Source organism: Orcinus orca, chromosome 13 (assembly GCF_937001465.1).
Source record: "Orcinus orca chromosome 13, mOrcOrc1.1, whole genome shotgun sequence".
Classification (NCBI taxonomy): domain Eukaryota; kingdom Metazoa; phylum Chordata; class Mammalia; order Artiodactyla; family Delphinidae; genus Orcinus; species Orcinus orca.
In genome coordinates this window covers 919,497-946,637 of record NC_064571.1, presented here as the reverse complement: position 1 = coordinate 946,637, position 27,141 = coordinate 919,497, and the positions used below count along the sequence as shown (strand labels likewise).

At 48.6% G+C, this 27,141-nt stretch overlaps 1 protein-coding gene and 1 long non-coding RNA gene across 3 annotated transcripts in view; both read left to right on the top strand.

Annotated features, from left to right (window-relative positions):
• LIMS1 (LIM zinc finger domain containing 1) overlaps positions 1-27,141 on the top strand; it is a 94,136-nt gene that overhangs the window by 1,776 nt on the left and 65,219 nt on the right. The gene's annotated exons all lie outside the window — the stretch shown is intronic.
• On the top strand, positions 4,208-17,254 carry LOC125960865 (uncharacterized). Its single transcript, XR_007470962.1, has 2 exons — positions 4,208-5,434; positions 6,132-17,254. It is a non-coding gene; the product is annotated as an uncharacterized LOC125960865 (long non-coding RNA).

Genomic DNA, 27,141 nt, shown 5'->3' with positions numbered 1-27,141 from the left:
CTTATCTCACTCAATATAGTGTCCTCAGGGTTCATCCATTTTGTAGCCTGTGTTAGGATTTCCTTTCTTTTTAAGGCTGAATAATATTCCATTGTATGTTTATACCATTCATTTGTTTATTCGTTCATCCTTCAATGGACATTTGGGTTGTTTCCACCTTTTGGCTATTGTGAATAACGCTGCTATGAACATGGGTGTACGTTTTTTAATAGAAACTTTTATTGAGAGAATTGTAGGTTCACATGCAGTTGTAAGAAATAGTATAGAAAGATCCAGTGTATCCTTTACCCAGTTTCCCCCATTGATAACGTTTTGCAAAGCTGTAGTGCACAGTCCCAGCCACAATACGGATGGTCATACAATCCATTAATCTTATTCAGATTTCCCCAGTTTTACCTGTAGTCGTGTGTGTGTTGTGTAATTTTATCATGAGTGTGGGTGTGTGTATCCACTGAGGTCCAGATAGAGGACAGTTAGTGCCCTCACCCCAAGGGTCCCTCCTATTCCATTTTCCTCTGTGTTCTCCTCCGCCTGCTCTTTAAACCACACATCCATTCAGCATCTCTAAAATTTTGTTATTTCAGAAATACTGTATGAGTGGGATCATACCGTTCTTAACCTTTTGGGATTGCGTTTTAAACAAGTCAGCTTAATTCCCTGGAGACTTGTCCAGGCTGTTGTGTGTATTGTAGTTTCTCTTCAGGGTGGTGTATATAGGACGGCTTAACTGTCAAATGAGGAACAAATGAAGGACATTTGGGCTGTTTCCGGTTTTGGCTATTAATAATAAGGACATATGGACGTTTGTGGACAGGTTTTTGATGTCACCATAAGCGTCCCTTTCTCTGGAATAATTGTCCAAGAGAGCAGTGGCCGGGTGCATGGTGATTCCATGTTTAGCTTTCTCAGGAGCATAGACTTTCCCAGAGTGGCTGGGGCAACACCGCTTTCATCAGGGACACTGAGAAGGGAAAGGGGTGTTCTTCCCCTGCAGGTGCCTGGGGTGAGGCGCTGGGTCCCATCACCGCTGCCCCTGCCTTGATTGGTGCTGGGGGCTGGCATTGGGCCCACGGCTGCCTTTGTACCATCAGTGAAAATGCCTCCACCGCGCGGAGGGCCCAGCATCTTCCCGGAGCTTCTTAGCGTTATTATGAAAACACTTTTCATCCCCCGGCTTCTTGAAAAGGTCTGGGGACCCTCCAGGGTTTCGAGACCACCCTTTGAGAACCACTGTTAACATAACCTGAAATCATGAGGGAAATGCAGATATTTGGAATATTTAAAAAGGGAAATCTACAAAGAGTTTTCTTAGAAATGTGAGGCAAATGCTTGTTGTAGTGAGTGCTTTCTAGTTGGAGGGAGTTTCAGTGGGACTTGAAGAACCACTAGGGGAAAAGCAGCTTTTGCCCTGAAGGATTTTTCCGGGCACGATGCCAGCGTGTTATGAAGAGGTGGTGTCCTGGCAGCGAGGGTCTTCGTAGGTCTTCAGTGCTCTCTGCCTGTTTGTGCGCTGAGGAAATCGAGCACTTAGTTTAAGGAAACTGATGAAGACTTGGTAGCGGGAAAGGTGCCTCAGTTCTGGTTGCCGTGTGCCCTGCAGGCCTAGGGCTGTTAGGACCGCTGTCTTGACTGTTCATCGCCCCCCTTGCCTTTGGGGTGACCCTGAACCACTCCTGGACGCTCTTTCTCCTGCTGGGTGTGGGTGCAGTGCGTGGCCTTCCCTTTCCTCCCCAAGGGGACCTTCCTGCCCTCCTCAGGGTCCGGGGGCCTGCAGTGGGGAAGGCAGATCCAGGCCGGTGATGGAAGCACAGAGCTTTACCCCAGGAGCCTCTGTTTTCAGTAATCTTGTGTCTGTTCCTCAGAAGATCATGTAAATAAACCTCAGCGTAGGTCACGTTCTCAACTAGGGCTGCCCTTAAATAGAAGGAAAGCATCTCAAACTGCTGGTCGATTTTACATTTCTCGTTAATTGTGCTTTAAGCTGTGGTTTCCTGCCTACAGAAATGTCATCTACGTTACACGCTGGCCCGTGGCCAGGTTGTCTTCCAAAAACTTTAATTTTAAGATACTAGAGAAGCAAGAGCTGGGGTGCCCATTGCCACGTTCCGTGGACCCTCCAGCAGCTGTGGTTTTTACCCCTTGTGCGACGACCACTCATCTCTTGTTTCGTCTCATCAGACGTTTGCACGCAGGAGCTCATGGGAGAGGGGGTCACGTTCCTGCATCCTTTTCACGTCGGAGCATACTTTTTGCCTTGATGAGTCCACAGTGACATTCTGTGTGTGGGTTGGAAGGTGCAGACACAGCTGGCCGTGGCCAGTGCATCCCATGGGAGGGGAGGGCGCGGAGGGTGGAGGGTGAGCTTGGGCTGGGACGCGCAGGAGCGACGTAGCTCACCTGAGGTCACGTAGGGCCCCATGCAGCAGTAAGAAAGATCCAGTGTATCCTTCACCCCGCTTCCCCATTGATAACATTTTGCAAAATGGTGGTGCGTGAGCCAAGCCACAGTATCGACGGTCATGCAGTCCCTCGATCTCACTCGGATTTCCCCGGTTTTACCTGCGGTCCTGACCCTGGGACATCCCCATAGGCTGCAGACGCCCAGGTGAGACCTTGTCTGATGTATCTGAGCCCCATGAACATGGTAATTCTGGAAACGTCTGGATGAAGTATCAGATGTTGCCCCAGAGCTAGTGTATCACAAAGGTCCCGGATGTCAACCTCTTTGAAGTGGATTCCTTTTGTGAAGCGCATCCTTGGGGACTTGGGGTTCTGAGGCCCTCGTGCTGGTGACGGTGGTTCTTCGTCCCCGGAGGCCTGGGTCTCCTCTTCACCCTGTGCGCTGTCCCCCAGGGCCAGCCCGAGAGGCCTTCCTGTTGGCGGGCTCCTCTGCTGGTGCATCTGTTAGGGAACAAGTCTGACCATCCGCACAGACAGGCCATGAGGTAATTCTCACGGGGAGAGTGGGAGTCCTCGTGTCGTGTGTCTGTTTCGACTCCTGAGGCCGGGCGCATTGCCAAGCAGCACAGGGCCCACCTGGGGGGGCGTGTGGGCACAGCTGGTGGTGGAACTGGGCTGTTGGTGGGTCCTTCTCCTTCTCCACGTGGTGGATGCGGCATGTGGTTCTCCGGTGCCAGGTGGGTGTGGCTGCAGAGATTCCCAGGCGAGTGGGACGTGGTCCCAGCTCATGAGAATCTTTCAGGTTGTTGTCGTTCATGTCGGTTCCAGATTCGCCTAAAGCATCATGTTGGTCATGTCCCCCCCTCTTTTCAGAATGTTGAGAAGACTCCCGATTGCCTGTCAAATAAGGGCCAAACTGCCGCGCCTGGAGTTCAGGCTGTTTGTCACCTTCCGGCCTGTCACAGGCCCCTTGGTTCTGAAAACATCCGGTGCTCTCCCATCACAGGGCCTCTGTCCACGCGGCTCTCTTGGGCTGGAAAACCTTCCTCTCCTGTGTCTTGTCTGCAGTCGGGGCAGGATTGCCTCTGGCCCCTGGATACAGAGTTCCTGCAATGTGGACTGAGGTTGTGCGCTGGGGGCTCAGGGCTCAGAGCTTATGTCTTTCCTCCCAAAGCACTTTGGCTTCTTTTCGGGTAGTTATCAACTTCTGTTTTATGTTACAGTTATTCGTAGAGATATCTAATCTTTTCTGCCAAATTGTAGGCTCTGGAAGTAAAGGAACATCTCCGTCATGTTTGTTAGACGTCCAAGAAAAAAACAAACGGGATTTAAATGAGCTTTATTTCTCCTTTTATTCCTTCATTCATTAGTGAATTGAAGAGTCCAGAGCCAGCTCTTCTGAGTGTCTGTGACAGTGCTTGAATAAACTCACAGAACTTGGGGTAAGACGAGATGGCCTTCACATGTGGTTTAACTTAACTCTGCAGGCAGAGACCCAGCACCCACGGACCACTGGGAAGAAGTTCAAATGATGTCATCCCTGTTTAGATTATTTCATTTCATGGCTAGGCTGCTTTTCTGGAAACTTTCTTAGTAATAACCATCTTTTATTAATGGCCTACGATGACACAAGTACTTTAAAGGAGTTAAACATCTGTTTCACAAATCTGACACGGCTGCACTTTGAGGCAGGATTTTTATGCCCATTTTACAGATGAGGAAACAGCACAGGAGGTTGGGAAGTCCCCGCGTCACAGGGACAGGGTGAGATGAGCCGAGGTTGATGCTGAGCTGTGCCCGCTCCCCGTGGCCCCTCCCGTTCAGGCGAGGCTGTGGCTCCCACTTCTCCTCGCTCTCAAGGCGTCCTCTTTGTGTGGTTAATAGTTGCTCCCCGAGCATGGCAGCCGCGAGGGAGTTGCATCATCTCACTGCCGGACTGTCCTTCTTTCTGAACGTGGAGGGTCCCAATCTCACTCTGGAGGCCCAGCAGAGAATGTATCAGGAGAGATCACGTTCTTCACTTAAATTTGGTGTCTTTGTGTGTGTGTGTGTACATGTGTGTGTGTTTGTTTTCATTTTGAGCTCCTGGCTGTGGCACGCACGTGGTGGCGACCTTGACATATCTGGGGACCGATGTTCCAGTTCAGTGCAGGTCTGTCCGGTGCTGTCAGCCGGGGTGTGTGTAGTTACGATGCAGTGTGGAACTCGTTGTCTGTCTTGTGTGGGGGTTATTTGTGTCCAGGTACCAGAGGAGAAGTTAAAAAAGTCTTTGCGAAATTAAAGGAGGAACTGATCATTTGTCACCAGGTATTATAGCTTTGCTGTCATTAATGTAAGACATGGGCCCCAGGCAGTGTCTCTTGAGCCCCTCAGGAGGTAGGGACATGCCAGCCTTCAACCGGGAGCCCGGTTTACTTGGCACGTCATGGGGGAGAGTCAGGAACCAGGCAGAGCTGCTCCCGAAATGTGGGCTGCAGACCTCCCCGCACGGGGGTCGTGCCAGTGCAGATGGGCCAGCCTCATCCCCTGCTTCTGGGGAAGAATGTCATGAAGTCTGTACTTTTAAACTTGTTTTATTTTTAATTAAAAAATTTTTTTTAATTTTTTGGCTGCACTGGGCAGCATGCGGGATCTTAGTTCCCGGACCAGGGATCGAACCAGTGCCCTTTGCAGTGGCAGCGAGGAGTCTTAACCACTGGACCACCAGGGAAGCCCCTAAACTTTTTTTAATGGAGAGTTCAGACATAAACACAAAAAGTAGAATAATGTGTCCCCATGTCCTACCTTAGCTTTAGTCCTCACTGCCTGGCGTGACCTCACCTGTGACCGAGGCCCAGTCCTGTCCCTCTGCTCTGCCCTGTGTCGTATCCTAGAGATTTTATTTATTTTATTTTATTTTTTTGGCCTCGCAGCATGTGGGATCTTAGTTCCCCGACCGGGGATCAAACCCGCACCCCCAGCAGTAGAAGCAAGGATTCTTAACCACTGGACCGCCAGGGAAGTCCCTAGAGATTTTAATAGGTATCCTAAGATGGTAAGGACTCTTCTAGAAAAGATTTTTAAACATAACTACAACATCATTATCCCACCTGAAGAAGATTAGTACTATTTCCTGTGTATCATCAGCTACCCAGTTAGTGTTCAATTTTTGTTTTATCTCAAACATTCACTTTATAGTTTTTTCTGAATTGGGATCTAAATAAGGTTCATACCTTTTGAGAGTTTGATAAGTCTTTCAGTTTCTTTTAACATATAGGTACCCCTTCCATCTTTTTTTTCCCCCTTCCTGTTCTTGTGATTTTTTTTGTTGAAGAAACGGGTTCCTTGTCTTGAAGAATTTCCTACAGTCTGGATTTGGCAGGTCGCATCCTCTGGGCACAGTTCAACTTCTTTGTTCCCTATAAAGTGTATAAATTGATTGTTGGATCTAAAGAAGCAGTTCTCAAACTTCTTGGTCTCAGGACCACTTTCCACTCTTAAAAATTGTTGAGGACCCTGAAGAGCTTCTTGATATTTGCTGTATTTGAAATTTAATCAACCTTTTGTATGTTAACATAAATATTTTGTGATTATTTTCCAAAGAAACAAAATAGTGAAGAGTGGAGTGGCTTTAAAATCCTTTAGACGTATAGAGAAGAGTGGCTTTAAAAATACTTTTTGGGCAGATCTCGTCAATGTTTTAATGGAAGACAGCTGGCTTTCATTCTTTTGTAATACTTCATGTCACGTAGCTTCTGGAAGACTTCACAGTGACCCGTGAGAGGAGAGTGAGAGAGGCAGTTGCCGTCTTAGTGTTGGTGTGAACGTGGCCTCGACCTGCACGTCTTCTTGGAAGCTGCGGCCCAGAAGCCTGACTGGGCTCCCACACCCGTGACTGCGTGAGGGAAGGCGGTGGGTCCTCCCGTCAGGAGGCGATGATGTTGGCAGCTGTGGATGGTCAGGGCCCTCGATCAGACCTTTTCTCTAAAGGGCCACGTGGTAGATGCTGTCACCTCGGCTCAGCTGTGCTGTTGTAGCGTGAAAGCCGCTGTAGACGGCATGTAAGTAGATGGGCACAGCTGCTTTCCAGTGACCTTTTAACTACAGACACTGAAATCTGAATTTCATAGAATTTTCACATGTCGCAAAGTATTAACCTTCAGATTTTTTCCCAGCATTCAAATGGTTAAGAACCTGGGAAATATGGATCAGGTGGACATTTTCCTATTCCTCCCACTAAGCACAATAAACGCTAGACATTATGTATAAAACAAGCCTAAGACTGTGAAGTGTGGGGAATTCCCTGGCATTCCAGTGGTTAAGACTCGGTGCTTTCAATGCCATGGGCCTGGGTTTGATCCCTGGTCGGGGAACTAAGATCCCACAAGCTGCATGACGCGGCCAAAAAAAAAAGTTCTGAAATGTGGAGAGAAGAAGGCAAGCTGGCAGGGACAATGGGGCCTGATGAACAATGGGGTGATGAGTTGTCTGGGTTTTCTTTTTACACTCATATCCCCATTTTATCCCAGACTCTGGCCTTCTAGATATGCCAGCAGGTACAGACCAAAAACATGTCACAACGAAGACTGTTCTCTGTGGGACCAGGAAAGACAGTCTAACAAGAAGAAAAATGTTTAGACAGTAAATGCTCGACTTCAACCAAACACCCAGAAACAACTGTGGCCTCACCCGCACTCACGGCAGAGAAAATAGACTGGGGAACAGAGCAAAGCCTTGGGGACCTGTGGGACCTTGGAATTCTGAAAGCAGAGGAGGAAGCGCGTGGGGTGGAAAAGGCCCAGAGGAAATAATGGCTAAAGATTTCCCCAAGTTGGCAAGAAATGTAAACCTACAGATTCAAGAGGCTGCACACACCACAAATAGGATAAACCCAAGAAAATTCAGGCCAAGACGTATCATAATTAAGCTCCTAAAAACTAAAGACATTAAAAAAAAAAAAACAACCTTGAAAGGGACTTCCCTGGTGGTCCAGTGGCTAAGAGTCTGCGCTCCCAGTGCAGGGGACCTGAGTTCAATCCGTGGTCAGGGAACTAGATCCCATATGCCACAACTAAGAGTTCACATGCTACAGCTAAAGATCTCGCGTGCCACAACTAAGACCCGGTGTAGCCAAATAAATAAAGAGATAAATATTAAAGCAACAACAACAAAAACCAACCTTGAAAGCAGCCAGAGCAAATTGACACCATTCGTTTATGGGAAGAAATTGGAAAGACAATAGGTTTTCATCAAAGACTCTGGAGGTTAGAGGGAAGCGGCACAGTGCTTTTGGTGTTGGACTCTTACATCTCCAGAAGTGGGGGACTGAAAGGTCTTTATAAGGACCCTGCAGATCTCAGCTCCCTCTAAGCTTCTGTTAGAAACACAGGCTGGCTTCTCCAGATGCAGACTGTCTGGCTGAGAACTGCAGTTGTTTGGATTTGAAATTTTGCATGGAAAGGGTGGGAAGGTATGAAGCCCCTCGGTGCCACTGGAGTAGAGCTCCGGGCGGGTCTTGGAGCCTGTGTCTGAGCTTGTCCGGGCTGTGTGCTAGCTCACGTCACAGGGGAATGTTGACCGTTGGTGATGACTTGGGCCTTAGTAACGATTGTCCTGAACCTCGTCTGTGTGTGCAGAGCTTTGGGCTTTATGAAACCTTTTGCCTCTTCCCCCAGTCCCTACCTTCCCAGCCCCATTTGTGACTCATCCGCCCCTTCCTACCCCCAGGTCCCTAGGAGAAATGTGTTCTGAGAACTGTTTGAAGTTAGGACACACCTTTTTCTTTTGTGTCTTCAGGTTTTTACATACCCTCTTTCCCAGTGTTTTGTGCCTTGTGAGGTGTTCCATCCTCTGGGTTCGTTTCTGGAGTCATCTTTTCCATGCTGCCTTGGCAGTCCAGCCCTGTTGTTCCCCTTCCTCCCTCCCCAGCCCCCCTGCCGGCCCCGTGCACCATGACCCCAATGGTATAAAACCTGCCACGTCGCTTGTGAGGGGTGATTCCCCAGAGCTCCACCCTACACCCCACTCCCTTCAGAGGTGGTTTCTCTCCGTTCAGCCCGTGTCCCAGGATCTAGCGACAATGCCTGGCGCCTCTTAGATGCTCAGTAAGTAGGTGAATGACCAATAAGAATAAATACGAACATCCTTGCTTTCGCATGAAGAATCGGAGATTTGGGAATTTGAAAGATGCGCTCAGGGTAGGAAGCTGACCCAGGAAGGAGCTGGAGCTTGAATTCTGGTGACTTGATTCCAGGGATGTTGGTTTTTCCAGCTGGAGCACTGGCCCATTGGCGCTCCCGTACCCCTGCCAGCTCCATGTTACCGGGATGAAAAGAGCTGTGCGATCAGATGTTACCACGGGAAAGAGCCTGTGCTCAGACCCCAGCTTCGCGTTTACCCGCCGGGGGTGCCCGGCTTGCCTCTGCCTCGGGTGCGGAGTGAAGGGAATAGTGCTGGTCACGGAGTTAGACCAGTTTCCACGTGTGAGACATCCAGACGAACGGGGCCCCGCACGTCACGCGCACTCCATGCTGGTTGTCCGGAAAGAGGGAGGAGAGGAGGTTTCCTGAGCACGGGTGAACACGTGACAACTCTGAGCTCACAGGCCTGGGGGCCGTGTTTTGCGGACTTCCCACCTAGATGGTTAACTCCTTAGGGTTCGGCTGATGTGATGCTGCAGTTGAAGGCATTTCCTGTCTTAGCTGCCGCACTTCTGAGAAGGGAAGCTTCCTCTTCCTCCGTGACTACTTTGTAACCCGGTGGAACCAGGTGACAGATGATGCGCGCTGTCAGGTGACTCGGTCCAGGCCCCTCTCCGTGTCTGCTGCTGCCCCACACTCACGCCCTGAGCCTCGTGCTGGACGGGAGCCCTGCACGCGGACGAGCACGTGGTTGTGGTGCCCGTGATCGTCGTGCTCCCATTCCACGAGGGCTCGGTTGGGGCCGAGACCCGTGCTCTGAGCCGTGCGCCCTCCCCTGGTGGGGGCGGGGCTCCTCCAGGAGCTCATGAGCCCCCGATCCTGCCCAGGAGGTTGACCCCGGCCAGGTCCCCGTCCAGGCGGTGGCCCTGCGGGCGGGGCTTCTGTGGGAATTGCCGGCGTCCTACCATCTCCACCGGAGGACAGCTGGGGAGGGGCGGGATGTGGTGACGTCAGTCGAGGACGTCTCTCTCGAATCCTTGGAACGTGATGGGGAGATCACCAGCCGCGGCCTCGAGTGCCTGGACGCCCTCAAGGGCAGTCGTGCCGTCAGTCCTGGGCTCACAGAGGCACATGCAGAAACGTAAAAACGACCCCTGCTAATCAGTAATGAGCACATAATTAAAGAAGGGACCTCTGGCGTCTGGCTTATGCCTTCCTTCCAGCTTGGATTTATTCTTCAGAGGTTTGAATACAGGTTAAGATTGAGCCTGACTCCTCGGGCTTGAGCTGAATGCCTCTTTCTGCTATTCTAATGGGAAATCTTACAACAAAAGAAATATTCGTTCACTACTTTCAAATTTTCTCATTCAGAGAGTGTGTGGTAAAATGGTGTCCAGAACATCAGAGTTTAAGGCCATTGCCCACATTAGAATACCCCAGTTCCCTTGGGTCCTAACGGATTGCTGTCAGAACTGTTCTTGCTGTGGAGCACAGTGTAGATTTTGTCACCGTGAGGCATGTGTCAGGGATGAGAGCGTAGTCTTCATTAGAATCTTGAGGTGGAGTAATTCATCCACCGAACGAGCAGCCTTTGTCTTTGGAGTGTGGGTAGTGATGTTTTTGTAAAAGCCAGGGATCCTTGGCTTTACAGGGAACATGGCTGAGACTAGTTTTCTGTTTTCAAAAATGAGTCTAAGGGACTTCCCTGATGGCGCAGTGGTTAGGAGTCCGCCTGCCAATGCAGGGGACACGGGTTCAAGCCCTGGTCCAGGAAGATCCCACATGTCACAGAGCAACTAAGCCCATGCACCACAACTACTGAGTCTGCGCTCTAGAGCCTGTGAGCCACAACTACTGACCCCCGTGCCACAACTACTGAAGCCTGCACGCCTAGAGCCCGTGCTCCACAACAAGAGAAGCCACTGCACTGAAAAGGCCGTGCACCGCAACAAAGAGTAGCTCCCGCTCGCCGCAACTAGAGAAAGCCCGCGCGCAGCAACGAAGACCCAACGCAGTCAAAAATAAATAAATTTTTTAAAAAATGAGTTTAAGATAGTAGGAGCTTCAGCTCCTACTAGAATCTGGAAAGTTCTGTTAGCACTTAGCTGGTTTCGGGTGATTGAGTATATTTACATGATTGAGGATGATGATGAAAAAAATATGTTTAAAAAAATTTTTAAGATATATGTATAGGACACTAGGTTGTCTGTGTTATAAGACAGACCAGAATCACAATCATGTAACTTTGAAGTGGGTGCCAAGCTAATGTCTGAGATAATTTAATGGTGGTTCTGGACTTAATGTCCTTTTTTTTTTTTTTTTTTTAGATGCTGGCTTACTCGCATCAGGAAGTGAGAGCACTTTTTGTCTCTTGGGCATTTGCCAGATTTGCACAAAGCAGGAGGCATCTGCAGTTGTCTGTTTAAGGCAATTTCTTCATGCTTTTAACAGAATGTGTTAGCGTGGGTACTTAGGCGTATGTAAGCTACGTGATTGTTGCTTCCCTGTGTTAGACCTGGGCTTTCCAGCCTTTGTCAGGTGCTTTCCCCTCTCTAGTGTTACTGGTGATGACAAAGGACATCGGTGAAGTTTAGAAAGTGGTGCTTAATTTTATTATATAGCTGTCTATTGAATTTGACAAAAGACAAAAAAGTCCCAGCGATTCCTCAAAATTTTAGAGGTCTGTTTTTTCCCACAAAGGTCATTTGAGGACCGTGAGACCAGACTTAAGAAGCGTTTTCCCAGCTTGAGCCCTTTTGATTTTTAAAATAAAGAAACACCCACATCGCCTTCTGATAATACGTTTGGTCATTTAGATGCTTTCTATGAAGGAAGTTGTGGTGATAGTTTCTGGAACGTGAAGGCTGCAGCAGACAGATTAAGTGGGTGATGGGAAAGCCAAGGATACAGGGCTTGGGAACTTTTTAGAAATGAAGCTTTGTTTTGCGCAGCCTTGGTTAATCATGCCTCCCAGGAGGAAGCATTGCTAGAGATTAGCTAAACAAATGGGATGAAAGTCAAAATTTGAGGTTGGATTTGTTAGATGAATTTTGATTAAAGGGCTTAAGTTGTAAGAATGCAACATTGTCCCACAAAAAGCTGCTGATGCTTTTTGGGATACCTGTGTATCCCACACCCAAGTGACAATGCAGAGCACACCGGAGGCACTCAGTAAGTGCTTGTCAAATGAATAAGTAATGGTGTCATATGTTTTATTTGGTGTGTATGGGGTTTGGCTTAGTGAGGTAGAGCTCTTTAAATGTTGCCGTATAATAACACATGAGTAAGTGCTAATAAACATGCCCTCAGTCAGCATTAAAATAGATTTGAAAGCTCATTTCAACTCCATGTAATTTCAGTAATTCTGTGCAGTATTTCAGCATTTCTTCTCTCCCTCGGGATTAGTGCAGGAACAGTTCTCGGACATGGGAAGGTGCTGTTCTGCACCAGTGAGGCTTCCAGGGGAGTGGGTGAAATCTTCTGGATCACACATGAACATTTTTTCTTGTGAACTTCTTCAGTTTTCCATATTAATATATAGCTTCAATACCATTAATCAGAATTCCAGGTGGGCGTCTTCTGGTAAAATTGATAGAATTATCCCGACGTTTCTTTCTTTGGAGGAATAAAGGGGCAAGAATAACAGCTGGTTACTGCAGGGAAGAATGTGGTGTGGGGGGGGGACATGAGCCGTGTTGGCTGTTTACACATCATAGGTCATCACACAAGCTCTGTGATAACGAGTTTTTCAGGGGGAAAGAGGCAAATTATTCAATTAGTGTCCCACAAATGGTGAGATCATTTGTTAGCAGTTAGGGGGGCAAAACCAGTTTATAGCTTTATAGCCTTATATTACATCAGAAGAAATTCCAGATGGATAATATTTAATAGTTACTTATAAAATTCAGCCAGATAAATGCTAAAATAAAATAAAAATGTTTATTAACTTTTTCAGAATGAGAAATACTTTTTAATTTTTTAAAATTAATTTATTTTTGGCTGCGTTGGGTCTTCGTTGCTGCGCGTGGGCTTTTCTCTAATTGAGGAGAGTGGGGTCTGCTCTTCATTGCGGTGCGCAGGCTTCCCATTGCGGTGGCTTCTCTTGTTGTGGAGCACGGGCTCTAGGTGTGCGGGCTTCAGTAGCTGTGGCACGTGGGCTCTAGAGCGCAGGCTCAGTAGTTGTGGCACACGGGCTTAGTTGCTCCGCGGCATGTGGGATCTTCCCGGACCAGGGCTCGAACCTGTGTCTCCTGCATTGGCAGGCGGACTCTTAACCACTGCTCCACCAGGGAAGCTCCAGCAGGCGGATTCTAACCAGGAAAGTCCTAGAATGAGAAGTAATTTTTAAATTCAGAAGTTTTAGGAACAAATTACAAAAGGAAAGACATTTGAATAAGAATAAATTAAATTTCTGAAAATTAAAAACAAAAAACAGACTGGGAAAAACACTTGCGACAAAAGCAACATAGAAAATATTAGTATTATGCATTGATCAGAATATGAAAACCCTAGTACATGTGTAGGGAAAAGAACGTGAACAGAGATACTATAACAAAATAGAAACAAAAGAGGAAATATAATTAATGTACAAAAGTACAAAAAGTGTTCCAGCGTGATTAGTGATTCATCAAAGAAATAAAATAGACATTATCAGTTGCCTACAATATTAGCAGATCTTATTAAAAACATAATTATCTTATATCGCTGGCATGAGGGTATATTTGTAAGATTTGTTAGGAAAATAATCTGGCAGTATGTATCAAGTCTGAAATGGTTTATAACTTGTAATCCAGAATACCCACTTCTGTAAATCAAACCCAAGAAAGTAATTGTAAATGTGAAGAGAATTTGATGTGAAATGATTTTGGCGGCGTTATCTATACTACAGTTTGTCCTACATTTTAATTCAATTCTGACACTATCCACCTGGAGTGTAAGATTAACCGGTTTTGAGAGCACCATTCGGTGGTATTAAATACATTCATAATGTGCAACCGTCCCCACCATCCGTCTCCAGAACTTTCACCTTGTAAAACTGAACCTCTGTCCCCACTAAACGTCAGCTCCCCGTCCCCTCCCCCAGCCCCTGCCCCACCATCTACTTTCTGTCTCCGTGGGTGTCACACAGGATCTGTCCCTTTGTGGCTGGCTTATTTCACTCGGCACAGTGTCCTCAAGGTTCATCCATTTTGTAGCCTGTGTCAGCATTTCTTTCCTTTGTACGGCTCAGTAATAATCCATTGTATGTGTAGACCCACAGTACAAGGATGACTGGAAGCGGCTTCCTTGTCTTGTTTCTGATCTTTTGGAGAAAGCATTCATCTTTTGACCATTAAGTATATCTCTTTTATTCCTAGTTTTCGGAGTGTTTTTTATCATGAAAGGCTGCTGAAATCCTTTTTCTACGCCCGTTGAGAGAATCGGGGATTTTGGGTTTTGTCCTTTAGGCTGTTAATATGGTATATTACATTGATTGATTTTTGGATATTAAACCAAACTTGCATTCCTAGGGTAAATTCCACTTGATCACGGTGTAAAATCCTTTTTAGATGTTTGCAGTGTTTTATTTTTTAGGTTTCCTTAGGTTTTCTTTTTTTTGTTTTGGGGTGTTTTTTTTTTGAGGATTTTTGAGTCTGAGTTCATAATCACTGTGTTCTATAGTTTTCTTATTTTGTGTCTGGTTTTGGGTGTCAAGGTAGCACTGGCCCCATGCGGTGAGTTGGGATGTGATCAACGCCCGTTATGTCCACTGACCATGAATTCACAGCTCCTGGTGCGTTCTTCTTGTTATGGTTCTTGGGAACGGTGCGTCTCTGGTCTCGGGGAACCCGGGTATCTTTTTCTGTGGCTTGTTTCTTTCTCTGGTCATTTTCCTTTGCACGTTTGAGGAAGACGGTTCTGTTTCTAGAGTGTGTGAGGTGAGCCCTTGTGGCAGGACTTGTGCCTTGTTTACAGCCGTGTCAGCCGTGCAGTGTGGACCCTTCCAGTTTGGGGCTTTCCTTTGGGAAAGTACCGTTCGTTGATGTCTGAAGTGCCCTCTTTGTTGGCCATAAAACACAGAAGGAATCGCTCCATGTTTGCAAAGGGGCACAGAGTACATGTGCTGATGGACCCCGTCCCCTTGTCAGGTGAAGGGCTCTGGGTCGTCTCTGAAGCTGAGTGACCCGTCCTGCTGTGCAGGGAAGTGCGTGGTTCTCCGTAGTCATTCTGTCTGTCCACTGGGCTCTTTCAGTTACAGGCAACAGAAAGCAGCTCTGGCTAACCTAAGTCAAGAAAGGGGTTATCGGAAAGGCTGTGAAATTGTAGATAAGAGGAAGACTGATTATTCACGTTTCGGAAAGAACCGGGGTATTAGTCACCCTGTCTTCAGATTGCCTTTCTTGGGATGAGTCCTTTCCGGCTTTTTTACCCGCTGTGTCATTGGGCTCAGGATCCCGGTGTCGGGAGCAGCGGGTCGGCCTGGCCTCAGTGGGCGGGTGTCCACCCGGGGGAGCAGGGCTTCCTCACTCGGTCTCACAGAAGGAGAACCGAGGCGTCATTACTAGAAACGGGGGTGGATCAGGGAAAACAAATGTTTTCTGCCTGGTTGTGGTCCATCCTTTTAAAAACAAAGGTGATTCAGGTGCTGTTAATCTGAGCACCAGGTGCCCAGTGGGGGGTCTGTAGACACAGCTGAGACGTGTTCCTTTTGAAGGATTTTCCTGTATGTTAAAGAGAGAGATCCAGAGAGACAGGAGAGCAAAGTCTGCAGCCTGGGACCGAGCAGAGGTGCAGCAGGATGCCAGAGCAGGTGGGGGGCCCTTCAGCAGCCTGAACCTTGGGAGGGACTAGTCCATACAGTAAACAGTGTTCGAAGGAACAGTTCTCACTAAGAAATGTTTCCAGGCCACAGACTCCAGGGGGTGCTGGGTTGATATGGTGTTGATGTCTTTCGCTCCAGGCGGCCGTGGTATCTGCGTTAGGGCTGGAGTTTATGGTTGGTTTGTCACCATTGAGTGTTTTGTGCAGCTGAGAGAGAGCTGTGTGGTGAGCTCCCAAGCCCCCCCGGCAGCCAGCCTGACAGATACAGGACGAGGCTGTCAGGTGCTGGGGGCGGGGGGGCAGCAACCTCAGCATTACCTGTGACCTAACCCCCCCCGACGCACTGACTGAGATCCTTGGGGGATTCATGGACCTATAAAGGTTTGAGACACTGCAGAGCAGGCACTGTTGCTTGCCTAGCAGCATCCATTCCCTGTGTTTTTCTTAATAACAAAATGCAGGGTTGTTTTTTCAGTGCCCTTTGTAATAATGGTAGTAATGAATCTTCAGATGATGAAATGGTAGTCTTCGTTCCCCCCCGGCAGCCATCCTGCGACCATGAAGGGATCAGCCTTGAGACAAATCTGGCACGAAGCTGTCAGAACTGAGGATGGAAGGAACCTGGATTTGTAAGCTTCTGATCTGTCCTGGGCCTGGGTCTCTCCCAAGTCCGATCTCCCAATTACGTGTGATAAGTTTCTCACCGTTTACACCAGTTTGACTTTGGGTGTTTTTGTTCCTTGCAGCTGAAAGCATCCTAACGTATCCAGACGTGGAAATGGGTGCTGGACACACAAGGTGTTGTATGTGCCGATCCTCTGTAAAATACCCACTTTTTCAGATGGTCACAGGTTTTTCTCTTAGTCTTATGAGTAATGCTTTTACCCCCGGGTGGTCATTAAATTGTTCAGTTGAAGGTTGGTGGAGAGAGGGGGAGTAAGAAGAATGAGAAGGCTGTCCTGAGAGGGGGCAAGCACCGGGCTGCAGAGCCCACTGGCTGGGGAGCTGATCCGTGCTTTGCCCTGATTTGGTGTTTGCACCTCAGTTTTTCATTTGTAAAATGAGAAGAAGAATAATGAAATGGTGGAGGTGAAAACGCTTTGAAAACTGGACTCCTTTTTTCCCCCAGTTTATTTCTCATTTCTAATTGCTTTTGTTTTTTCTTTATGGTGCTAAAACATACATAATGTAAAATTTACCATTTAACCATTTTTAGGTGTACAGTTCAGAACTGTTAAGTTCGTCAGATTTTTTCAGCAGAAACCTTACAGCCCAGAAGGGAGTGGCTTGACGTATTTGAAGTGATGAAAGGAAAGACCTTCCAACCAAGAATGCTTTACTCAGCTCGATTATTTGGATTTGTGGGAGAGATAAAGAGTTTTCCAGACACAAGAGCTGAAGAGTTCATCAACACTACACTGACCTTGTAGGAAATGTTAAAGGGACTTCTTTAAGCTGAGAAAAAAGGGCACCAACAACCTAAGTGTCCATCGACAGATGAATGGATAAAGAAGTTGTGGTGTGAATGCAGTGGAATATTACTCAGCCATAAAAAAGAATGAAATAATGTCATTTGCAGCAACAAGGATGGATCTGGATGGTGTCATGACCTTGTAGGAAATGTTAAATGGACTTCTTCAGGAAGTAGGAAAGAGCTTGTAGGAAATGTTAAAGGGACTTCTTTAAGCTGAGAAGAAAGGGCACCAACAACCTAAGTGTCCATCGACAGATGAATGGATAAAGAAGATGTGGTATGTATGCAGTGGAATATCACTCAGCCATAAAAAAGAATGATATAATGTCATTTGCAGCAACAGGGATGGATCTGGAGGGTGTCATGCTAAGTGAAATAAGTCACACAGAAAGACAAATGATCTCACTTATGTGGAATCCAAAAAAAACAAAAAAAAATCATCAAACAAAACAAAACGAAACTCACGGATACAGAGAACAGATTGGTCATTGCCAGAAGTGGGGGGGGGTTGGGCAAAATGGGTGAAGGGGGTCAAAAGGTACAGACTTGCACTTAGGAAATACGTAAGTCTGGGGGATGTCATGCACAGCATGGTGACTATAGTTCATAATGGTGTTCTGTGTATTTGAACGCTGCTAAGAGAGTCGATCTTGAAAGTCCTCATCACAAGAAAGAAAATTTTGTAACTTTGTATGGTGATGGATGGTAACTAGTTTTATTGTGGAGATCAATTCTTAGTGTAGACGAATGTCAAACCGTTATGTTGTAAACCTGAATCGAAAATAATGTTATATGTCAACTATACTACAACTAAAAAAAACCCCAAACGTGTGCAGCCATTACCACTATTTCCAGAACTTTTTTTTTTTTTTTTTTTTGCGGTACGCGGGCCTCTCACTTTGTGGCCTCTCCCATTACAGAGCACAGGCTCCGGACGTGCAGGCTCAGCGGCCATGGCTCATGGGCCCAGCCGCTCCGCGGCATGTGGGATCTTCCCGGACGGGGGCACGAACCCGCGTCACCTGCATCGGCAGGCGGACTCAACCACTGCACCACCAGGGAAGCCCCCCAGAACTTTTTGTCATCCCAAACAAACCCTGTCCCTGTTAAACGCTAACTCCTGTGCCCCTGCCTCTGGCCGCTGGGAGCTCTGTCCTACTTTCTGTCTGTACGAATCTGATGACTCTGGGGAACTCGTGTAAGTGGAGTCCCACAGGATCTGTCTTTTAGTGTTTGGCTTATGTCACTGAGCACAATGTCCTCCAGGCTCGTCACGTCGTAGCAGGTGTCAGGATTTCCTTCCTTTTGTAGCTGAACTACATTCCATTGTATGTGTGGATCACATTTTGTTTATCCGTTTACCTGTTTTGGACACGTGGGTTGCTTCCACTTTTTGGCTTTAGTGAGTAATGCTGCCGTGAACATGGGTGTGCAAATGTCTGTTTGAGTCCCTGCTTTGAATTCTTTTGACTATATACTTAGGAGTGGAATTGCTGGATTATATGGTTATTCTGTGTTTAACTTTTTGAGGAATAGCCAAAGTGTTAAAAACTTGAGTCTTTTTAAAAATGAGTTGTTGGGACTTCCCTGGTGGCGCAGTGGTTAAGAATCCACCTGTCAATGCAGGGGACAAGGGTTCGAGCCCTGGTCTGGGAGCAACTAAGCCCGTGCGCCACAACTACTGAGCCTGTGCTCTAGAGCCCACGAGCCACAACTACTGAGCCCGTGTGCTGCAGCTACTGAAGCCCATGCGCCTAGAGCCTGTGCTCTGCAACAAGTGAAACCACAGCAATGAGAAGCCCATGCACCACAACAAAGACCCAAGGCAGCCAAAAATATAAATAAATAAATAAATAAATAAATAAATTTATTTTAAAAAATGAGTTATTTATATTTAGAAACAGATTACAAGGTGAACCTGTGCCTTTCTTCTTGGGACCATGTTTTTCTCGTTGATTGCAAGGACTTAACAGTTTTAACACGGGACTCATGAACTGACCTTTTTATAACATGTTGGACATAGTGTCAGATTCATATATATTACCCTCTTTAATCAAAATTAGAGAATAGGCAGTTTCTGTAAGTTAAAGTTTCAAAGTTTGAAGTGTAAAATGCTTCATGAGATTTTCGATGTCAAGGTACCCAACTTTGTGTGTGTGTTTGAGAAAGAATTGATTTATTTCTTGCAGCAAACCCAGCATCTTTATGACGCACGAAAAACAAAGGGCTGAATGTCTAATGAAATAAAGACGTAAAATACAAGATCCTACTGCTCTATTAACAGTTTCCAGCAAAGAGAGATGACCTTGGACTGTTAGATAGTAATGCTTTCCAGCAAAGAGAGATGACCTTGGACCATTAGATGTTAACACTTACCAGCAAAGAGAAATGACCTTGGAGTGTTAGACACCTGAGACATTGCAGGTTCAGGAGCGAGAGGAAGGTCATTGTGGGCATTCTTGCTGCAGCGTCCCTGATGTCTACTGGCAGGTAATCACAGATGTACAAGTGTTTACCCTTCCCTCCCTTGGACTGTAGGCTCCGTTCTAACAGCCCAGCAGAGCTTGCTCATGTTTTTATAGTGCTCAATGCCTCTGTTGTTCTGGCATTTCCCTTTTTTTTTTTTTTGTGGTACGCAGGCCTCTCCCACAGTGGCCTCTCCGGAGCACAGGCTCTGGACGCGCAGGCTCAGCGGCCATGGCTCACAGGCCCAGCCGCTCCGCAGCATGTGGGATCTTCCCGGACCAGGGCACGAACCCGTGTCTCCTGCATCGGCAAGTGGACTCTCAACCACTGCGCCACCAGGGAAGCCCAAGGTGGTCTTTTTAGATAGTCTTTGGAGGTTATCTGCAGGAAGAGAGAGGTCTTTTAAGGCTGGGGTGAATTACTATGTAGTTTATGGGTCTAGGTCCTCGACCACATTGCGTCTTGTGTGGAAGTAGCAGGACTTCTGTGGGTCCCATGGGGCGGATGGTAACTGAGAAGTGTCTTGAGCCACGTTTCATCCCTGTTCCACTATTCTGGATGTTGTCTTGGAGCTGTTTGCAAACAGTGTGGATACCCCCGAAAATAGACACGGACGGCTGTAGTCGCTCATCCCCACACGACTGACGCCAGGTGGGCAGTGCAGTCCCACGGAGACGCTGTGATACCTTCCTCTGGGGTCGCGTTCAGGAGGGACCGAAGCAGCCTCACGTGACGTTCCGGAAACGCTCCCAGCCGGTGGTAAAAGAGAGTGACCACTGTTTTAGACAGTGAACCTCAAACATTTCATCTGCTCTTTCTTGGAAGGCTCTCGCTCTTTAGCTTTGCGCATTTGACACATAATCCTGTATGATGAGAAGGTACACACACAGAGGTGTGGGCTCAAGTCCTCATCTGGGGGAGCTGCTCCGGGGGTGGAGGGGCAGACAGCCCAGAGACAGTTCTGCAAGTGGCCGACGGGGAAGGTCTCCCTCGGAGTCGTGTGTCCTTCGGGAGCTCGGCCAGATCCGACCAACAGCCTGCCTGTAGGTTAAGGACCCTTAACCTACAGGGTCACCTGTAGGGTCACCACTGACCCTTACCTGTTAGAAAAGGTGGGTAAAGGGTGAAGTTCTCCCGGACAGTGTGAATTTAGTGCAGCGGGTGCAAAACCGTGATGAGACACAGACACACGAGCAGCGAGTGCGCTGCAGCTCATGTCTGCGTGCTGGCGGTGCTGCACGTGGCCCATCAGAGCTGCTGGGGACGGAGGACTTGAGGAACTGCAGCCTGTTCATCCTGACCTGACTTCGCATCCATCTTCTGTGCCTTATGTCTCTCCTTCGCCTTCCAGGAATTTCCCTGTACTGGGGTGTAACTGGCGCACGTAAGCTGTGTACTGAGCTTCACACTGTCAGTTTTTCCTCGTGACGTCATCTCTGCCAACAGGGTGGTTCCCTGCAGCCCATCAGCCCCAAGGCCCCTCGTGCTCCTTTGTCATCCTCTCCCCCCGGGCCTCTGATTCCTTTGCCACTGCAGTCATAGGAGAATCTGAGAAACATTGTCTTAGGGAATTCTCTTATGTTCTGGAACCCGCCTGGACCCCAGAGGCAGCTCCTGGCCGAGCCTACGTCTCCGCCCGCCCCTCGTCCATCCTCTCTTGGCCTAGAGCCCGGCCCGATCTGCAGTTCCGCACATGCAGTGCGAGCGAGCTTTGCTGGTTCTCTGCGGCTTCCTGGGCCCCGGCAGGTGTGCGTGACCAGTGCTTTCCAGACTGTAGTGAAGGGTGAGGCTTTTCTTTAAAAAAAAAAAAAATTCCGGTCCATTGTGGACCGATGCTTCTGTAAAAGACAATAAAAATGGGTTACTAGAAAAATGAAGTGAAAAAAAATCATATGAGTACAAATCTCAAGTTTTTTCTTTTTAGATTCAGAAGATGTGAAATTTCTCTGTCAAATTAGTAACTTTATACCTGTTCTCAACTTCTGCGCTGATCTCATTGTAGGTTGAAAAGAAACTCTCACGGTCGCAGCTACACTGAGTAGTACTGTGATAGGCAACTCTGCTTTTCCTGTTTGTTTCACTGGGTAGAGTGATCTTTTGACCATGCTGTTAGAGTTTCCCACTTGGAGTGTTCAGCAGCTGTTGGCCAATTATCTTGACTTGGGAACTGAAAGGAAACTAACAATAGTTGAGTACTTACTGTGTGCCGGTCAGTGTGCAAAACATTTTTATTTTTATGATGTTAGCTATGGGATTGTCATGTACAGCCTTTATTATGTTGAGGTATGTTCCCTCCGTACCCACTTTGTTGAGAGGTTCTTTTTCATGAATAGATGCTGAATTTTCTCAAAGGCTTTCCCTGCATCTACTGAGATGGTCATATGATATTTATTCTTCATTTTGTTAATGTGCTGTATCACATTGATTGATTTCCTGATATTGAACCATCCTTACATCTCTGGAATAAAATTCTGTTTGATTACACAGTGTATGATTCTCAGCGGAGGGGTGAATTAATTCACTTGAATTCACATATTCAGTTAAATATGTCTGAAACCTCACCCTGGGCCAGATATGTCCCAGTCTCTGGGGATACAGCAGGAAGTAGAGCAGATGAAACTCCCCATACTCAGGGGGCTTATGTCTTTGTTGTGGGGAGAGATCATAACCAAACAAATGAGACGCATTAGATGGTGATAAGTGATGGGTAGAGACGTAAGTTAGAGGAAGGTCTGGGGTGGGAGGTCGCGGAAGGTTTCACCGCCATGACCTCTGAGCAAAGATACGAAGGGGCAGAGGAGAGACCCCACCACCACCACCATCAAAGCCAGCAGTGATGGTGAGGCTCCCAGAGGTTTTTGAGAAGCTCAGTGAAGTTAAAGACCTTTCTCCCAGGTAGTAGGTGGCTGATCTGGGTTTGAACTCAAATTTGGCTTTTTTTTTTTTTATCATGCTTTAAAGTCTTTATTCAGTCTCCATGCTCCTGGTTTAAAAGATGCCTGAATCCAAATACAGTGGAAATCCATCTGGGAGTGCAGTTTACGTGTGTCAGGGAATTAGGCTGAAAGTCCGCTCTCTTTGTGGACTTTGCTTTGGATTAGGTCTGGATATTTTCCAAGGCTTTGAATATCTTTTTCCTAAGGGTAGAGAATACATGAATTTTGTGGTTGAATTTCCATTTTTAAGTGGATGAACTTTCTCTAGGGGCCGTAGAAAGCTAGATAACATCAGGGAGAGACTTTTCACAGGAGAACAGATGATTGAAGCTCTGGAAACCTTTTGGTGTTGCTCTTGCATGTGCACTTGGCAGTGACGGGCTGTGTAAGGCGCTCCCTGCTCACCACGACCCGTACTTAGCAGACGCCTCTCCTCTGTGTCGACAGGCGCCCTGGCTGGGGGCTCTTTTCCCTCTGGCCCCTCTCCCACTGCCCAGGACCCCCCCTTCCACACAGACCCTGTACCCATGGTCCAGGCTGCTGAACCCTGGACTCCCCTCTGCCTGTCACTCGGCCCCAGATTGGGTTCGGGGGGGTTGTCACTCATGACTGTCGGGTGTAACTTTCTCACTTGAACTTGAACACCACATGAAATTCCCATGGCGGGTATTCCCATACCTGTGTTACAGACGAGGAGTGTGACATAATTTGTCCGAAGTGATCATCCCTGGATTGCTGCTATGCCGTCTCCCTTTTCAGCTACAGTTTGGACTTGAGCAAGCTTTTGTGGGTTGGTCATGATTTTATTAATGAGATTTATGATATGGCTCCTGTGGAAATGGCAAAATTGTAAACAGAATTGGCTTCAAATTTTTGATGCTTGAGTTGGGGACTACTTGAGTATCATTCAGTTTTTACAGCCTTGCTAATTTTTCTTAAAGACTTTATTTTTTAGTGTAGTTTTAGGGTCACAGCAAAGTTGAGGGGCAGGCGCAGAGATTTCCCATACACCCCCTGCCCCCCCGCCCAGACTCCCCCCCGATGGTGCATTTATTATAATTGATGAACCCACCTTGATAGATCATGGTCCCTAGTTTACGTTAGGGTTCACTCTTGGCGTGGTACGTGCTGTGGCTTTTGAGAAATGTGTAATGACGTGCATCCACCGTTATGGCCTCTGCATGCAGAGCGTTTTTATTGCCCCCAGATCCTCTGTGCTTGGCCTCCTCACCCCTCCCCCAACCACACCCATGCCTCCCTTTTTTTTTTAATACATTTGCAGACATAGGATAAAAACGGGAACTAAGCTTTCTTCAGACAGGGGCAACAGGAGGCAGCAAGCTTGGCCCGACGCCTGTGCGGCCAGGCCTGGCTCCGCACTCACGCCCACCCAGCATGGTTCCCTCTCTGTTCCCGGCCTTGTAGCCATCCCGATGTCCTCAGCTCTCCCCTTCCCTCCGGGTAGTTTGTCGGGGACTTTGTTCCGCCGCGGCCTCATGGTCCTGCCGTCGTGGGGCTGAGGGTCTGGACAGGACGCTGACCTGTGGGCGGGGCAGTGCAGCTGCGCCCTCCTGTGCTCCCTTTTCCTCTTAGGCCCTCTTTCCTCTAAAGAATTGTATGTTTTGATCTGTAATGACTATCGAGAAGTCAGAATCTGAGTCCCCAGGGTTTAGTCTTTCCTGAGAGTCAGGGGGGCTGCTTGGATAATGTGGGATACAACATTCTTGAGTCTGTAGCCAAACCCAGCCCCAAAGAGGTGCCAACAGGACAGGAGAAACTGCAGGGCGACACTAACAGGACACCTGCCTCAGGGGGCAGAGGGACTGGGCCGAGGCCAGTGAGACGTTCGTCTGCACTCAGTGGGGGAGGGGCAGGCAGAGCAGGGGGTTGGGGTGGAGGGGAGGCCTGCAACAGAGGGTCCCTCAGATAGTCAGCGCTTTTGCCGTTAGGTAGCTTGATGGCCTCAAAAATCCTCCAGGTCAGTAGTTCTCAGTGGGGCTAGAGCTGTTCCCTAAGGAGCCACTGGGAACTTGTGGGCATTTTTTGTTACCTTGATGGTTTGGGGCATGTAGATATGGAGTTGGCTAGGGCCAGGGTTGCTGGATGGGATCGGGGTTGCTGGATGGGATCGGGGATGCTGGATGGGATCAGGGATGCTGGATGGGGCCAGGGATGCAGGATAATGTCAGCGATGCTGGATGTCACAAAGTTTGCATCCACAGGACTGTGGTTCAAGTTAAAACAAAAAGGGGAAAAACGTTTTTATAATTCTCTGAGCATAGCACATACTTTTATCTTAGATATAATCACAGAGTACTTTTACACAGTTTTAATTAACACTAAGTTTTCTGGGAATGCCCTGAGATTTGTCAATTGAGTGAAGCAAAGTTTGCTTGGATTTTACTTTAATCTTTACTCTCATAAGTGGTATTAATTTCTTTTTTATCCTATTTAGAAGCTCAAAGCCTTTAAGACATTGATTACAATCTGTTGGAAAGGTTTTTGTTTTGTTTTGTTTTTTTGTTTTTAAATGAGAGATGGCTGGTAAAGCAAACTAATATTTTTTCCAGTGAAATAGAGCAGAGACCTCAGGGAAAGCTTATATAGGGATGAATATGACAGATTTGGGGGGTTATAAATCGGTTTCATAGTCAGGATTAAGAAGAGTATTTAAAGATGGAGAGATTCAGTAGCACTTGATAGATTGAGTAAAACAAGTTGGGTGAAATTACTCCAGAGTTTTTAAAAGGCAGAGAGGGAAAGACATGCAAGGACATGGAACGCGATCCATGTGCACTCAGGGGTACCCCGTGGAAGGCATTTAACCTGACTGCTTTCTGTCTGTGTGAGGCCTGCCAAGGAAAACACAAGCTTGGCCGCGGCCAGACGGAGAAGACGGGTCCCGTTACCAGGCGTCCAGCCTGAGGCAGGGGTGACACGGAGCGGAAGCTCCACCTGGTGGAGGATGCTGGGCCTCGGCTGTGGGCCTCCCTGTTTGCTGTCCGCCTGCGGGTGTACCAGGCACCGCTGTGCGCTGCAGCCCCTGTCCAGCTCCAGGGTGACAGCCCTGTCCCCGCTCTGAGAGGCATCCTGTTCTTGAGAACCAGGCTTTAACGTGGCGGCTGTGCTCTGACCTCCGCGGCTGTCTTCTGACGCTTCTCCCTGGGGGCCGTAAGGAGTCTGGAATTTCCACCTGCACCACCGTCCTCATGCAAGAGGTTCAAACCGCCACCCCTCCTACAGGCTCGGTTTCGTTGAACTTTGCCAAGTGCCCAGTGTGTGCCAGGCATGGGCCCAGGGCCTGGACGGGCGGGAGTCCAGCTCCCCGGAGCGCAGGAAAGGAAGCCGTGCAGCAGAAGCGCGAGGGTCGGGGTCCTGCGAACCCGGTGCCCCCGCCGTGTGCAGGGATGTCGGTGAGGGCACGTGGGGAGGATCTTCCTGGCCGAGAGTCCAGTGTGCGCTGCAGCCCCCCGCACCGCGTGCCTGTGTGTGTCTGTGCGTGTGCGCGTGTGTGTGTGTGCGCGCGCGCGTGTGCAGCTGCCGGGCTGCACTGCCTGAGTGGCGGGAGTGTCCAGAGAAGAGGATGGGGGCGGGGTGGGCCAGGGGCTGCAGGTGAGCTTCCGTGCTGAGCGGAGCCGGTTGGTTAGGGACCCACTTCCTGGGGAGTCCTTGCTGGCCGGGTCTCTGGGGGTTGATCACAGGTACCGGCCGGGCACGCGATCCGGGCACCCGGGAATCGCAGGCCAGGCGGGCAGCAGGGGTCCAACAACGGTGACGTAGGAGAGAAGAAATGGGAAAACTGCTCAGGAGCCAGACTGAGCAGAAGTGGGGGGGGGGGGGTCTGAGGACAGGAAGGCACGGGTGGCCGGGAGCTCACCGGCTAGTGGCTGGAGCGCATGGCCGGGCCACAGGAGGCTCACCCGGAGGGTGCAGGCGCCGGCGCGGGCAGTTTCATTTAATCCTCCGGGCTTTGAGTTGCTGGTGAGGATGTCGCGTAGAAGTAGCCCGCAGACAGTTTGGTGCCTGACTGTGAAGTTGGGGGGGTCTGGTTGGCGTTGCTGGCGCAGAGGAGGTAGTAGAGCCGTGAGGATGGGGGTCACGGGGAGACAGTGGGGCCAGAAAGGGGGCTTCTCTCTCCTAAAGGCGGGAGTGGAAGGGGTCCTGCAGGAGACAGTGATGGGTGACCCTGATGCGGGCGGGACCGTCTGGAGGCTGAGGGAATCGAGTTGGGACTTGCTGGGGAGCCTTGTTTATAAAGTCAAACATGAGGGAAGGATTGAGAACGGCCTCCTGGTTTTGTCTTTTAAAAGGTAAGAGGTGTCTCCTGACGGCAGAGAGTTGGAGAACGACTGGGCTGCCCTTAGAGAACCATCTGGAAAGGAGGAGGGGCTCCAGGTGGCCGTCTGGACACCCTGCCCACACACCCTGTGGGTGTCCTTTGCGGTGCCTGTGATCAGTCACGAATGGGGCCAAGATGTGAGCGTTCCCCTCTTGGGTGTTAACTGCAGCGGCATAAGCTACATTCTTAGGGAGAATTCCACATCCTGGGGCTGCAGCTCCTGAGACTTCCGTTCTGTTCTCCTCCTGAGAGAGATCCTGGCTGCTTCCCAGGGTTTGTGTCTGGGGCAGGGATTGGGGACGAGGGCCTGTCTCTCCCCACAGACTGGCCTGCACTGCCCGCTTCCTGAAAGGGCATAAAAATCAAGGCCAGAGGAAGATTCTCCCTTTTTTGTTGTTTAAGGTTTATTTATTTATTTAATATTTTATTTTTGGCTGCGTTGGGTCTTCGTTGCTGCTCATGGGCTTTCTGTAGTTGCGGCGAGCGGGGGCTACTCTTGGTTGCGGTGCATGGGATCTTCCCAGACCAGGGCTCGAAACCGTGTCCCCTGCATTGGCAGGCGGATTCTTAACCACTGCGCCACCAGGGAAGGCCCCAGAGGAAGAT